The 12,070-nt window shown below is 37.3% G+C and overlaps 1 protein-coding gene across 1 annotated transcript in view; it reads left to right on the forward strand.

The window, feature by feature from the left end:
* The first annotated feature begins 258 nt into the window (after positions 1-258).
* The window catches only part of MLIP (muscular LMNA interacting protein), a 245,069-nt gene continuing 233,257 nt past the window's right edge, over positions 259-12,070 (forward strand). Inside the window, exon 1 of the mRNA XM_074333100.1 lies at positions 259-385. The gene's annotated coding sequence lies outside the window, so the exon portion shown is untranslated. The remainder of the gene's footprint in view (positions 386-12,070) is intronic.

The following is a 12,070-nucleotide window of genomic DNA, read 5'->3' on the forward strand; positions in this document are numbered from 1 at the left end:
CCACTGTAACACAGCAGGCTCGAGTATGGTGTGGAGCAGACCTTGATTCGTGTCCTTGTTCTGCCGCTTTCTAGCTGGGGCCTTGGGCAAGTTATTCAGCAATAATTAGGTGCAGCTTCTCTACTTGCAAAAGGGAGATGATAGTCCCAGTTACCTTACAGAACTGGTCTGAGAGGTCAATACAAAGTTGTCCACAAATATTGACTTACTTTCTCTTCTTTATTCAGCTGCCGGTCCTCTTCTGCCCAAGGAGAAGAAAGATGTGGCCTCATGGTCTAAATAGTTTACTTCCTCTCGGACCACAACCTCCAGTGGAAAAGGCCAGTGAGTGAACCATGGACTGAAGCACGAGATTGGGGTGGAAGCATCTCGGTTCAGGAGCAAGGTAACACTCTGTCTTTTAATGTGATGATTCCTTTAAGTGATGACAGTGAAGCCACATTAAAAAAACTGCTGACATTGATGCTGATGATAGATACGGAGAATGGACAGAATGAGAGAAATTTAAAAAGGGACTTTACTGTAAAAGCAATATTGATTATTGGTGTTTATATCCATGGCCTATTATGTATGCCTAATAATTAACATGCCACACAATGGCAGTGATGCAAGGCAATGAATATATCCACCAACTTGTTTATTCTGTTGCAACAATAAATATCTCCACGGACGCTGGACCATTCAAGTTTGTTGTTCAAGTTACATGTTTGTCTGCTAGTGACCTAGAACAATGAGAGAAAAAGTAGTTCCCACAAAAATAGTGCTAATATGTAGTGATCCCCTTTTCCACTTTATCCTTCAGACAGTGCTGCAGGAGAGTTGGTATTCTTATTCCTATTTTTCTAATAAGAAACTAAGGCTCAGGGAATTTTTTACTTTTTTCATTTCATAAGCCCTTGGTTTTATTGCACAGAAGCAATTGAAAGGAAACTCCAGTGGAAAAGTGTGCCCTGGCGTGGTTCAGGGATCAGTGCCCAGCTCCACCTGCTCCAGCTCTTCCAGCATAGAGAGCTCTGGACAAGGGCCTGACCACTCGGGAAAAAAAGACGGCATTTGGGAACAGGTTAAGACACCTTAAGCATGATGTGTTTCTAAATGCGTATTCATTACTGTGGTCAGCTGTCAGTTGCACATACAGGACATAAATTGCACTTTTTTGGAAAGGAGAGGGGCAGCTTTTATAGTCAAGTGTTTACATGTATCATTCAGCATAAATACCTAAAGCCATAAAGATATAAACTGGACTCAAATAATATTCCATTCCAAGTACTTATTGAGACTTTTGTGGCAAAACTTGTCTGTGGGAAAATGGTTAGGGACACACATAAATGCCTCAATGACATGAAAATGTGAAGAGAGATGGATTTACATCCATCGGAATTCACAGGGGCAGGCCTAAGTCTAAGGCAAGGGTGTAACTGCTTATTTGCGGCGGGGGTTCGATTACCTCAGATGTTTTACTTTTTTTACATTTATGTTTGCCTACACCTTAATATCTGTAGGCTTCCTAAAAGCTCCAAAATTTTCCAAACAATTGTTTTGTTTTCTCAGCATATTGTAGCACCTTTGAGTAACTCAAGTGGCTTAGCACTGTCTTTAGTATTTCACAGCTACTGCTCTGTCCAAACAGACAACAGTGCCCCCTGTCCGTGGTGTGATTCCTCACCCAGGTGGACAGGTGGGTCTCATGCTTAATGACTCTTGAGAAGAGGAGGCTACAATTGGTCCAAACTCTTAAATTAGACTAGTAAATGTTTCATGTTACTCTGACGTGAGAGTTCTTAAATTCTTCTGCAAGGGGTGGACGAGAATGACATTCAATTTGCTATGTTTGAAGAAAAGGAAAATGGGATAAAAGAGATTTTAATAATGTTTTGAAATTTTGAGAAAGCTAATTGCATTGCTCTCTTCAAGGTGTTTGTCATCCTTTTTACTTCCTGATTTGGCAGTTATTTCATGCCCTTCCTAAAAAAATATGTACCAATTATCTAGTAAATAGTGTATCAATTAATTTATGGGCATGAAGATTAACTTTCAATCTGCTAATGCTCCATTAACAAGTTTATGATTTTTGTAAAATACATAAAACGATTTTGAGTTTTATCAACCTCAGTAGTTGAAATTAAAATGGAAATAGCAACATTTGTTTTTTTGTTCTCTTTACGAAGCAACTAATTATTTTCCTCTGGGTAATGGTAATTAAAATTCCTCTCATGTTCCTGATCAGTGCACAGCTGGTGCTCAAATAATCACCAAGACTTGGTTTTATGTGATGACATTATACCCCTGACTAACTTGGGAAGTGCATTAACTGTGTACGATTGCTTTAGGTTATTAATTCTAAATTAGGCCTCAATGAACTTTTCAAATTGAGACCAACATGTATATTAATAAATTGTAGTAAGAAAGAGCGAGAGAGTTATCATGAGAGTCTGCTGTCTGCTATTGAGTGTACATTTTGTGTGTTTCAGATATTATAGTTGGGCTTACTACTTTTATATACCTGAATAAGGCCTAAAGGAGTAGCTCATCCACTTATATTTTTAGGCATTCTTCTTTTAGTTAAGCAGGAATATGCTCGGTTGGCCTGGGCTTTGGGGCTGGAACGCATTTAAAGCACTACTCAGTCCCATTCCTTTGCTCTCTTGGAGAGTAGGTTTGGACAGAACTGGCCAGGGGACCTGTTGGGTGTGTATCGCTGAGGGAGCTCCAGGGCTACGCAGGGCAGCCCTGAGTGGAACGCAGTGGTATTTCTCTGTGTTTACTCCCGTGAAGACTGTTATCCTTCTCATCCTTTGCATACCAGTGCCCTTACGGACAGGACTGTGTATCAATAACTTTTTATCTCAAGTTTTGCACAGTGATTGGAAGTTAATAGGTGCTCATTCAGTGTTTGTTGGATGAGTGAAGGATGGTACAAAGGAAGCATGGTGTGTTTGATTCTAGATATCAAAGGAGACTTGATGCTAGTTGGCCTGCGCGTAGCGATTGTATCTCAATGTCTCAACAATCGTATAGAAGAAACCATGTTTGCACTCATATTGCCTTAAGAACACCAGTAATGTTATATTTATCTTACATTTCCATTATGGCAAATTTTAAAATATGGTAATACTTAATGCTGGTGACGGTATGTGAAAGACACACTTATGGAACCCTTTAGAAAAGAAAGTAAGTAGTGTTTATAAAGAACTTGAATAATGTTGAATCTGGCAAAATTCAGCATCTGGAACTCAATTTTAATGAAATAATTCAAAATAGAGAAATAGCTCTCTGCACACCAACATGCTCATCTCAGATGTGTTTGAAATCATGGAAAACCAGAAACAACTTAAGTTTCCAACAACATTGGGATGGATAATGAAAGGTGGCATAGTCACTGATTGGAGCTTTATTTGCTGATATAAAATATTTTTCAAAATTTTTAGTATGATAAAAAAATTCTTAGATTAAGGTCTATAATGTATATATCATTGCCACAACTGAAATATGCAGAAAAAGGGAATATTATTAAATCTGGAATAGAAAAAAAAAGTGGAAGAAAATGCACCAAAATATGAACATTAGTTGTATTTTTTTGTTTGTTTTATTTTCCTAGTTTTTAGCAGATTCCTCTAATTGTGTCTCCTATACTCTTTTGTGTTGAGAATATGTGACCCTGTCCTTTCTCCTTCCATCTCCACGTTACACTGCCCATAGCAGATGGGATCATGGTGGACACCTGACTCAAGAGGGCAAATTGGATTCTCAATCCCTTAGAGAATTTAGGGTATTTATTTATTTATTTAAATTTATTGGGGTGACATTAGTTAATATATTTATATAGGTTTTAACTGTACAATTCTATAATACATCATCTATGTATTGTATTGTATGTTTACAACCCAAAGTCAAACCTCCTTCTGTCACCGTATATTTGACTCCCTTTACCCTCTTCTATGTCGTTACCCTCTGGTCACCACTAAACTGTTAGCTGTGTCTATGAGCTTTTGTTTGTCTTTTTATTTGTTGCTTTCAGTTTTATATCTCACAAATGAGTGAAATCATACGGTTCTTGACTTTTTTTGTCTGACTTTTTTCGCTCAGTATGATAAGCTCAAGATCCATCCATGTTGTTGTAAATGGCAGTATTTTATCTTTGCTTATGGCCCAGTAATATTCCATTGTATATATGCAACATGTCTTCTTAACCCAATCATCTATCAAAGGACACTTCCGTTGTTTACATGTCTTGGCCACTGTGAACAATGAATGCTGCAATGAACATTAGGGAATTCAGAGAAAGCAAGTCAGTTTGTATGCATGCCTGGATTGGGAGACATGCACATTTTGGACTGGAGGTTCAGGCATCTTCCCCCACTTACACACATAAAAGCAAATTTTCAGAAAAATAAGAAGAAAGCAGATGTACAAAGAGAGGAAAAGGCAAGAAATCATGGGACTCCAGAGAAAAACTGGTTTCTGATGACTTTCTAGTTTCTGGTTTTAGCTCTCATGAAGCCTGGCTGAGTGCCATGAAATATTCTTGCATCGTCATCATCATTATCATCATGATAATAATATTTTTCTTGAGTCAGTTTATGTTACCTGCAATTAATATAAGTAAATAAGATGCCTCTACTTTTGGATAGTTAAAAAAATATCCAAAATGAGCATGTATTACTACTAAAATATTATTATGGTGAACATAATAATTGATGTATTTAAAAAAAAATGCTGGATATTTTATCAAAAGCTCTTGTTGATACACTGTAATAAGTAAGAAGCATAAGTCATTCATAGCCACAGAATTACAGTGTTTCTTCTGGTCCTGTTTTTCTGAGTTTTGGGAAATTTGATAATTTCACTTGCCTCTAACATACAATGATTTTTATTTTAAGCAAACTTAACATGACCCATTTCAATCTTAAAGTGATAAAGGAGAGCACTATCCATTAAGGTGGGTTATATCCAGCCAGTTTTCCTCACCTATGCTATTATCTCACTTCTCTCCCTGACTCTTGGCCAGGCCAGACAAAGATTATATTTGCCACCACCCATCCATTAGAAACACTCATGGATAAACGCATTAATGACAGGAGACATTGTTCATAATGTGTTATTCAATAAAAATACAGATTACAATCCTAATAACCTCAAAAAATATAAGTATATGAAAAAAACCTGGAAAGAAATATACCTTAATGTTAACTGTAGTCTATTTGAGTTGTGACTTTACAGAGAATTTAAATTTTCCTTTTTGTACTTTTTTGTATTTTCCAAATTTTTTAGTGTATATGAATTGAGTTGGTAATAAAATGAAAAACAAGTTAAATGTTTAATGAAAAAATAATTACTTTATTCACAAAAATATTTTCGTCAGTCTTCTGTCCTGATTCTATCAGGTGCAAGAGTTTAAGAAGGAAAGGAGGAAGGAAGGAGAAATAGAGTTTGGGCTGCCTTGGATGCTCTACTGCTGGGATTCAGGCCCTCTGGTTGCTTTTTAGGGGAGCATTTATCAGGAAGAAGTGGACTGGGATTTGTTCCGGGTCTGGAGAATCCAAGGTTTACAGCTGGTAGTGGGTGAGAGCTGTGGCTTAACAGTAAATACTAGTTTTTGATCCTGGCTCTCCTCCTTTCTGCCTGTGTGGACTTGGAAAGTTGCTTAACTTTGGTAAGTCTCGGCTTCCTCATCTGTAAAATGATGTAGTTCCCTCATGGGGGTTGTTGAGAGCACAAAATGAGATGGCGCTGTATCAGTCACTCAGCAGAGTCACTGGCTCATAGTAAGTGGTCGTGGTGCTTTTGATTATTACTGTTAGGTGACAGACATAAACCCTCCCGATGTGCTCCGTGAAGCCTCCGTTTCTACTTGCTGTTTCTCAAGCACATTGTCCATATTCTGGTCTCCATTATTTTAGACATGTCCATGACGTGTCCTTCTTCTTATCTCTAGCAATTCTAAAAGTTGTTGAATCATTGCTTCTCAAACTTTAATACCTGTAGGAATCACCTCTAGGTCTTGTTCAAATGAAGATTATGACGCTGGGGTCTTGGGTGGCGTCCCAGATTTTGAATTTTTTTCCCTAAAGTGGCTATACCATTTTTAAAATTAATTTATTTCCCCAGTTAGATGGAGAAATAATTGACACCCATCAGGGTATATGTTTAACGCATCCAGCATGATGGTTTGATTTTCATTTATTGTGAACAAGATTTTGAATTTTTCACAAGCACCCAAGAGAGGTTGATGTGCTTTCTGTCCAAAGGTGACTTTAGCAGTAAGAGTCAGTTAGGATGGCTGAGCGCAAATCCAGCATCTGTGTGAAGTCACCTCCAGTGTCCCTAGGCAGAATGGCCCTCTCCTTTGGCTCTCAAAGCACACCATTTATACTCCTAATTTAGCGCTTATCACATTCAGCCTGCTTTGGTGTCTTGCTATATGTGACTCTGTTCACTCCTAAGTCCTGCGTTTCCCCGAAAATAAGACCTAGCTGGACCATCAGCTCTAATGTGTCTTTTTGGAGCAAACATTAATATAAGACCTGGTCTTATTTTACTATAATATAAGACCATGTCTTTAATATAATACAATACAATATAATACAATATAATATAATATAATATAATATAATATAAAACAATATAATACAATACCGTGTCTTATATTAATTTTTGCTCCAAAAGAAGCATTAGAGCTGATGGTCTGGCTAGGTCTTGTTTTCAGGGAATCACAGTAAGCTTCTGACAGCAGACTGTGTTGTTTGACCCCTGAAAGCTGTCAGTGCCAGCAGGGGTGTGGATGCAGTATTGAACCCATGGTTGTCAAGTTATTGAACTGGATGAAAAAGAAGGAATCAGTGTTTTTTGTTTTTTGTTTGTTTGCTTATTTACATGAGTATTCACTTAGAAATTGTCAACATAAACCAATTCAATTTGTGGAAATAGTGGAAGAAAGTATCTATGTGAATAATCCCAACTGGTACATACATGATAGAGTTATTTTCTTTCTTTTAAAATGCATTATAGAATGCAGAGTGGGATGATATACTTGGTGCAATGACAGAGCCAATCTGGGATGATACTAGTTCCACAGATAACCAAATAAATGGGTAATAATTTGTTTTTCAAACTCTGAGCCTCTTTGTCCTGGTTTAAAAGTAGCATCTTAATGGACCTGAGGTCAAAGTTGAATAACCTTGTATGTATAGAGGCTGCACATGTAATTTGTGGTCTTTAGTGTATGTGGACTCAATTGCTGTTGAGAGTAATTAGTAAAGAAAATCTGTGGGAACTGAAGAGGGCGCAGGGAAAGTCTGCCCTCTCTGGATGTTTCTTGGTGGCTGAATAGCAGGGCAGCTGCCCTGCCTGACTGTGGAGTACGTTCAGCCATGCATGGCCACCTATTGCATAATTCTCACTTTCCTTCTCTGGGGCAATTAGCATTTAATTTCAAGAGGACTTTCAATTTTATTTTAAAAATCCAATCAATACAAGTAGAAGAGAAATTCCATTTTCAGTAACCTTTTACTCTTCGGCCACTTATGTCCTTAGGGAAGCTTAAAATTTTTCATCAGTACCCTAAAAAGTAAATAGTTGGATATATTGCAAAACTTTTCCAACACTTGACTCCAAATCCCCACTATTGCTAAGATATTCTTTAAAGAAATCATTTGGGGAACTTAGCAACTCCTGTTTTCGTGAAGTGGTCCCATTGGGGATGTGGCTTATGCCTAACTCTTTTTAAATTTAGTTTCTGTGTCTTGTGCCTGGTATCTAGCATTAGAGTAAACAGTATTTTCCAAAGACTGACAGGGTCAGCTGCTCTGGGAATGTGGCCGGTGACCTCCCTGATGGATTACCGTCCTGCAGGCTGCTTCCAAGTCAGCTGAAAGGTAAGCATTCTTTCTGTATAAGTGCAGACTGCTCTGGGACATGTTTCAATTTCAACTGATAAAACTGAAAGTATATCCTGGGCACGCTGTCTCAAAGGGCACGGAACTGTTACTGTTGGGGGCAAAGTGATTTGTCATGTCAACACAACCACAACTGCTAAGCTGCTGGGTTTATGGGGGAGTGAGCTACAGTGTTGAATCTGGTTGCTTTGATTAAGTTGTAAAGACACAGGAAAACTTAAATCCAAAATTCCTTTCTGAAGTTAGAAACACACACTGTAATTCTAATATCCAAAAATTAAAACTTTCCATTCAAATCCTTTTTCCTTAAGTCTTCTCAGTTTAACTTGGCTTGCTTTCTTCACTCCTACAACAGCAATGGTGAGAGAGAGAGAGAGAGAGAGAGAGAGAGAGAGAGAGAGAGAGAGAGAGAGAGAGAAACAGAGACACTACTGTGTTTCCCTAAAAATAAGACAATCAGCTAGCCAGACAATCAGCTCTAATGCGTCTTTTGGAGCAAAAATTACTGTAAGACCTGGTCTTATTTTACTATAAGACCGGGTATAATACAATATAATATAATACCGGGTCTTATATTAATTTTTTCTCCAAAAGGCTCATTAGAGCTGATTGTCCAACTAGGTCTTATTTTAGGGGAAACATGGTATTAGGAGGTGTGTCTACAATTCAAAGGCCTTGGAAATAGATCGAGTGTTACCAAATGTAAGAGCAAAAACCTGTTCAACCGAGCACCTAAGTAGATGTCACCATGAAGAAGAGAAAATATTCAACAGTCCCTTGAAAATTGTAGACACTGAGTATAGAATAGTTGAGAAAATGGAACATTTTAGACTTGGATCCCTGACTGGTTTTAATCAGCTTGTATGTTATAGATGCTGGAGGTATGGATTTAGTTTCACATCAGAATCATTGTTATTTACAAACTATCAATGTTGATGTATTAGTTTTTTTAAAACCTCACATTTTATTTTTCAATAATTTTTGATAATTGCATTTTTCAGATGCACACATTAAAAAAGATAGCACTTTTCAAAGTTCTCCCAGCTCTCACTTGATTGTAGTATTTTTTAATGCTCCAAACAAATGCTCTGCTATCAAGAAGTGATTTGCTAACGAAAGTGTTCCTGCCCTTACACTGACTAAAATGTCTTTTCTAGAGTCATTTAAAAAACATAGTCCAAGTGGACTGAAGGCTTTGTCCATAAAATGATATAAGAGTCAGCTCAGGGCATGTGAGGGAGGACACTTTTATCTTCCTCATTGTCGTTTAAGGTTTTGATCTCTGGGTAATGAGGCCATTTATATTTGTAAACACAAAACATTTTTGCTTTCTCCAGTTTTCGGTTAATGGCGAAAGAATGGAAGTGAATAAAGTTTTACTGATTTTTGAGACACTGAAAAAAAAAAAAAAGAAGACCCAGAACTAAAATAAGGGGACAGATAGTATCACAAAAAGTTAAAAAAACACAATCATATTCCAGTAGAAAAGGTTTATATTTCACTGAAGAATGGTAATTACAAAGGTACAAGTTTGTTAAGCTGTCATTACTGTAATTATCATATGCTGATATTTTGAGGTTTGCTTTTGTGTCCACTTGGCAGCTTCAACTTACAAAAAAATGTTTATTATATAGTGACAAATTCATCTGTAGACATTCTCTTTTCCCAAGCTGTGAGCATGTACCACAACCCTTTGTACTCTGTACCACTGGTCTGCAGAAGCCATAAGGATGCTTCAAAGTGGTGATAGTGGGAGGTTAACAGTGTTCCTGTATTTGCCTGTGTGACAGATGTACACAGAGATTCGAAGGTAAGAGTGAGAGGATTTTCCAGAAGAGTCCACAGCTGTTGCTTGAGAGTTCACATTTGCCAAAGCTGAGAAAACCAGAAAATTCTGGGAACATTTTCTGCCTTTTGTTTTTCCTACCCACCACATTTGACTATCAAAGAGAGCCTTCTAGAGACATAGGCATACATTTTGGACTTAGAGCAATACCAATAGGTCAAAAGTTAGCTGTTTGAGTCAAATCAGTTCTCAGGGCTAGATCTGAGCTAGATTTGCTTTTGGCTCTTGGGTACCACGGGAAATACATTCCTGAAGTGCTTCTGGGGCAGGCTAGGGCGCGTGGAGGCATGTGTTGAGGGCAGGATAGCCTTGTCCACTACTAAATGGGTATGGGGGTTTCCTGGGCTTCTAACTTGACTCCGAAGAGGGTACAGGACCCATGGCCTGGAGCTGCTATGTGGAGTGAGAAGAAACCCATATAAAAAGCATTCATTGTTTCAGAAGAGGCTCCTGTTTTACTAAAAAAATGTTTATCCTTGGAGCATACAATATGGAAGATCATCAGTTGTTTACACCATACTTTGTAGACTGTCGTCTTTTTCAAAAGAAAACAGCATGCGTTTTTTCATGCCTCTGGGTGTCTATCTACCTTGCATGGTTTTAGAAGTAAGCATTTTTCTGTGCATTTGTAGTGGAGATGCAAGTTCTTGAAATGGCACTATAGGGGAATTGCCTCTATTGAAGAAAATGACAACAACAAAAAACTGCATTTAGCCCTTGGGCCCAGTAGATGAACAAGCCATTGTAGTAGCTACAAACTTCACTTTTACCCAGTTTTTAGATATAGGCCCGCAAATCTGAGCAGCTGTGATTTCAAAAGCCGAATCGCTCACAAGCCATGTGGTGATGATGCAAAAGGCAAATACAAAGGATAATGCAATGGAATGAGGTGGCCATATCTTGAAGTAATTATTTGCCAAGAGGGTCATTTGTTTCCATTTTGAATGGAATTCTTGCTTGCCTACTATAGTGCACATTTTAATTTCCTGTTTGGAGTGACCCATTGTGCATGTTATATTCCTGGAAAAAATTAATGCATTTCCAGTTTAGAAAGAAATTGTAGCTCTTCCTCTGTTATTTTTTAAAAATAGTAGCTTTGTTAAGATATTCACACACCGTAAAATTTACTCTTTCAAATTATACATACAATCCAGCAGTTTTTAGTATATTCAGGGTTATGCAGTCACCACTATCTAATTTCTGAATAGTTTCATCACCCTCAAAAGAAACTTGTGCCCAGTAGCAGTCACTCCCGATTTGGCCCTGCCCCTAACATCTGGCAACCACAAATTATCTTTTTATTTCTATAGACTTGCCTATTCTGGACATTTCATATATATGAATTATATAATATGTGGCTTTTTTGACGATCTTCTTTCCCTTATAATTTCAAGTTTCATCCATGTCGTTGTATGTACCAGTGCGTCATTCTTTCTTATTGCTGAATAAGAATATATGCCATTAAATGGATATATCACATTTGTTTCGCCATTCATGTGTTGATACACATTTGTGTTGTTTCCACTTTTTGACTATTATGAATAATGCTATCATGAATATTTGTGTGCAAGTTTTTTTGTGGGCATATGTTTTCACTTCCTTTGTATATATACCTAGAAGTGGAATTGCTGGATCATATGGTAACTCTCTACATAAAAGTCTGAGGAGCTGTCAAACTGTTTTCTAAAGTGGCTGTTCCACTAAATAATCCCACCAACAATGGATGAGATTTATCCATTGTAGTTTAGGACTTTGATATTAGTTTTCCATTCTAGTTTTATCCTTGTTAGGACTTTGATACTATTCTAGTTTATCCGCATTCTTGCCAAATCTTGTTATTCTCTGTTTTATTTTTTATTTTTTTGTCTTCCTAGTTGGTGTGGAGTATTATCTCATTGTGGTTTGACATGCATTCCCTAATTAAAATTTTGTTGAACATCTTTTCATGTGCTTGTTGGCAATTTTCTGGTCTTCTTTGGAGAAATGTCTATTCAAATTCTTTGCCCATTTTAAATTGGGTTATTATTTTTGTTATTGTTGAGTTGTAAGAGTTCTTTGTATATTCTGGATATACGGCCCTTATCAGAGAAATTATTTTCTCCCATTCTCTCTGTTATTTTTTATGCCACACTTGTTAGGATTTTGATATTACCGCGTGTTTCCCTGAAAATAAGACGTAACTGGAAAAAAAACCCTAGCATGATTTTTCAGGATGACATCCCCTGAACGTAAGCCCTAATGCATCTTTTGGAGCAAAAATTAATATAAGACCCGATCTTATTTTCGGGGAAACATGGTATCTTTGGAGTAACTTTTTCCCTGATAAACT

Source organism: Rhinolophus sinicus, linkage group LG05 (assembly GCF_036562045.2).
Source record: "Rhinolophus sinicus isolate RSC01 linkage group LG05, ASM3656204v1, whole genome shotgun sequence".
NCBI classification, from domain to species: Eukaryota; Metazoa; Chordata; class Mammalia; order Chiroptera; family Rhinolophidae; genus Rhinolophus; species Rhinolophus sinicus.